Raw genomic sequence first — 4266 nt, forward strand, 5'->3', positions numbered from 1 at the left:
CGATAAATTTAAAGAGTTGAACTGAATAATCTACGTCCATAAATTCAGTAGCAACACATGTTGCACCTTCCCGACTCTCTCTACACCGGCAAGTGTCAGAGCGAAGAAATTCGATAAATCCCCCCTTCAAAATAGAATTATATTGATCGAGGCATGAGATTCACTGGCAACCAGTGTTTCCCTTTATATCCCCAATGTTTTTCACTGTCCCCTCACACTCTTTTATATTCCCTGGAATTTTTCTTTTTCTCTGCTTGCACCACTAATCCTACTAGAAGCTGGAAGGAAGTCGATTTTCTGCACCAAAGACTTGGCTCAACTCCCAAACAATTTTATAGCCCCCTTCATTTTCTGGGCTCTTTTTTTAGTTTCGCTATCGCGTCTTCTGCTTCGTGAAATATTTAATCGCAAACGAGTTCATAGATTGGTCCGGTAGTGAAGAAGGGCCGGGGGGGTGGTCAGCGGGGAGCGGGGAGGGGGGAGGGTGTGAATGAAAATAAGAGAGGATAGACAGTGGGCGAAGGGGTCATGGTTGCCACTGGCTGGTGATAGAACGAGATAATTTATCGTTTCGGGGCCGCTGCATCGCAAATGCGCCTCGAGAAACGTGCGTGTTACCGCACTGCGTCTACTGACACGGTTCTTGGATATACAAACATGCGCATGAATCGGAACGAGGTGGTTTTGTACGTCTCGGAGATTTTTAGGGGTTTAATTAATGCGGAGGAGGAGGAAGGAAAGATTATGCTGGTGAAATGATGAATTGAGGGAATAACGGGGATGGATTTTTGCCGGGAACTGGGGGTGAGGGTTTTCCACTGTAGTAGATATTGAACGAAATTAATTGTGACATTGAGCCAAAGTGCCTGCACTGGGGAAAAAAAAATAACTTTTGCCGAGGAATCATTTTCTTGGGAGGAAATTTATTTTTTTAGGAGCTTATTTCTCTAGACCAGTCATTCCCAGGTGATCCATGTCCATCTCCAAATATTACAATTATGTTCAATTATGGAATGATTATATTACATATGACCTTGAATGAACACGCTTCATTATTTTTCAATTTTTTCAAATTCGAGGTTTTCTAACGTATAATAATTTGAAATAATTTTTAAGGTTAATAATTATCAATGGAGCTCATTCAAGGTCATATGTAATATAATCATTCCATAATTGAACATAATTGTAATATTTAGAGATGGACTTGGACTCCTTGATAATGACTGGCCTGGAGAAATACGCTCCGCAAAAAATAAATTCTTCTCCCAAGAAAATGATTCCTTGGCAAAAGTAATTTTTTTTCTCAGTGTGTACACTTTTGGAAATTTTTGAAATTCCATAGAAAATATTAGAGTAAATCTCATAAGAGTCGGATTTAGGGAAAATATGGTTATGAAATTTTAAGTTTTAAGTGGAATTCACGGAAATTCTTGATTCTTGAGCGAGAGTGGGAGTGAGATGGAAATTTCACAACTTGATTGTATTTTCAGTGGGACATGAATAATCAGAAACAAAATGACATGAATTTACAATTTTTCACAAAATTATATTGCAATTTGACACTCCAACCTTTTTAATAATTTTTTCATCCGTTTAGTCCGCTTAGAGCATAAGATCAATACCATTTCTATTATACCTATTCTTTTAACTGCCGACAATTTCAGTGAAATATTAAGATACTACTGTGACTTATGTATTTTTATGGATTTTGTAACTTTTCGAAATCTCAGTCCAAGGATTTTTAATCCCATTTTACTATTTTAACGGAAAAATCAATATTTAAAATTTATCAGTTTCTTAACTTGTGGCTCAAGAATTCACTCTGTTGTAACACCCGTCGATGTGAAGCGGATTTTTCTCCCTTATTCTTCAATAAATTACTGTTCATTCACTGACAGAAGAATTCAAGGAAATTCATGAGTTTTCACTGCGAGTGAGATGCGAATTCCACAACTTGATTGAATTTTCAGTGGAACATGAATAGTCAGAAACAAAATGACATGAATTTACAATTTTTCCCTGAATTTTCCTGATTTTTCTGAATTTTCACAGAATACACTGTTACAATTGTTTTTTAATTTCATCGTGAGTATCCTATTTAGGATAAAACAACATTAAAAAATATCTCGAGGCACAGAGTTATATTTTAATTGGACACTCCATCCTTTTAAATGTTTCTTTTTCATCCGTTTAGTCCGTTTAGAGCATAAGATCAATGAGATTTCCATTATTTCTATTCTTTTAATTGTCAACATTTCAGTGAAATATTGAGATACTACTGTGACTTATGTATTTTTATGGTTTTTTTTAACTTTTCGAAACCTCAGTCAAGGGATTTTTAATCCCATTGTACTATTTCAACGGAGATGTGAACATTAAAAAATTGTCAGTTTCTTAACTTGCGGCTCAAGAATTCACTTTGTCGTAGCACCAGTTGATGTGGATGGGATTTTTCTCTCTTATTCTTCAATAAATTACTGTTCATTCACTGTTGGAAGAATTCAAGGAAATTCATGAGTTTCCTGTGCAACTTGATTGAATTTTCAATGGAATATGAATTTTGAAACACAATATGACATAAAATTTCCATTTTTTCCCTGAATTTTCCTGGTGTTTATGAATTTTCACGGAATAGTTGAACAGAAAAGTCAAGTATTTTATTGATTTTCAGATCATTCAAACAGAAAATCAATGGAATATTTGATTTTTCAATGACAAGATTTCCTGAAATTTCAGTGGAACTAGGACACGACAAAAATTTCCGTAACTTGGCACGGAAAAGTCAGAGGAAAATTTTTAACCGTGTAGTCTTCTAAACCAGATAATTCCTCTCCTCGTTTCTTTCAGTCCGTAACACCCCTAAACTCCCTCCTCAATTATCCATTGTGATTGTCGGTGGTACGTTGTTACGTCAATCAGATTCTTTCCCTCTGTTCAGGAAAATTGTTTGATGTCGAATAATCGGGACGATGAATCAGTCGCACAAGAGACTGAAAAACACCGGTTCATTCCCGACTGTTGAGAAGAGAGAGGAAACAATGAGAGCACGATGGCTATGTGTAAATACGAGCTTGCACGCATTTACCTTACGCTCGAGGCGGCGCGTAACTCAAACACAAAAGCGTCATGCTAAAAGAATCGGTGAATTTTTAACAAGTACACTCTTTCACGCTGAGCTACACTATTCAAAGTAGTTTCTAGTTGCTGCAGAGCGTTTTAGTAATTTGATGGAGTGTCTCCATGTTTCCAATCATTTTCACGTTGTTTCAAATATTATTACATATCATTTTTCGGTGGAGTTCATGTTTTCTTTCAGAGTAGCTGACAATGCTAAACACAGCAAAAAGGAACGTCTGAATTTCACACACCTTTTGTAGACATTTTTCAGACACTAAAAAACGTCTGAGTAAAATGAAAATTTGCCTGAATTTCAAACATGAATTAAGATGTTTGAGCACCGGTTTATCTGAAATTCAGACACGTTTGCATTTTATTCTGATGTTTTTAAGTGTCTGAAAAATGTCTACAAAACGTGTGTGAAATTCAAACATTTGTTTTTGCTGTGAATTCAGCAATTTTCCAAGTCCAATAGGGCCTTCCTCACGGGGAGAAATATTCAGTAAAAATTACGGAACAGTTCACGTAATCCGCAATGGGGAATCGTTTTCCGACAATTTTTATAGGAATGGAAGAGAAGAAATCTGAAATGTTCAGTGAATTTTCAGGTTCATCACCGAACAAAGTACTAAATTGTCACGTAATTTTTCCCGAAGAAGTAAAATCTTACAGAAACTTGCCGACTTATTATGCCTCCAAAATCAATAATTCTTGAACGTTCAACAGTTTTTATGAAGCTGGTGAGTTATTTCTACGTTCCGTGTGTCATCAGATGGGTGGATAATTTTTACAGAACAAATCGTAGAATTTACGTGGCGAGTCATACAATTTCAGTTCCAACTCACACTTTTTATTTAATTTTACTTCGCTCGCGGATTACGTTTCGAACCGTGATTTTTACGTTTTCTGGTAATCTTTATTGAATTTTTTTCTCCTTATTTGCCGGAAGGATCCTCAATAGATACACGGAGAGAAATATTCAATAAAAATTACGCATCTTTTCCGTAATTCCGGAGCGAAATATGGTTGTAAGAAATTTTACGGAACTGTCACAGAATTTTTTCAGAGTGTTGCGTAATTTTTACCTGAAAAATTACGATACCGTGACTTAAATTTTCTGAGTCGATTCCGTAATTGGTGAGCGAATTG

This window comes from Diachasma alloeum, unplaced genomic scaffold (genome assembly GCF_001412515.2).
Source record: "Diachasma alloeum isolate Michigan unplaced genomic scaffold, Dall2.0 Dall_scaffold_00379, whole genome shotgun sequence".
Lineage (NCBI taxonomy): Eukaryota > Metazoa > Arthropoda > Insecta > Hymenoptera > Braconidae > Diachasma > Diachasma alloeum.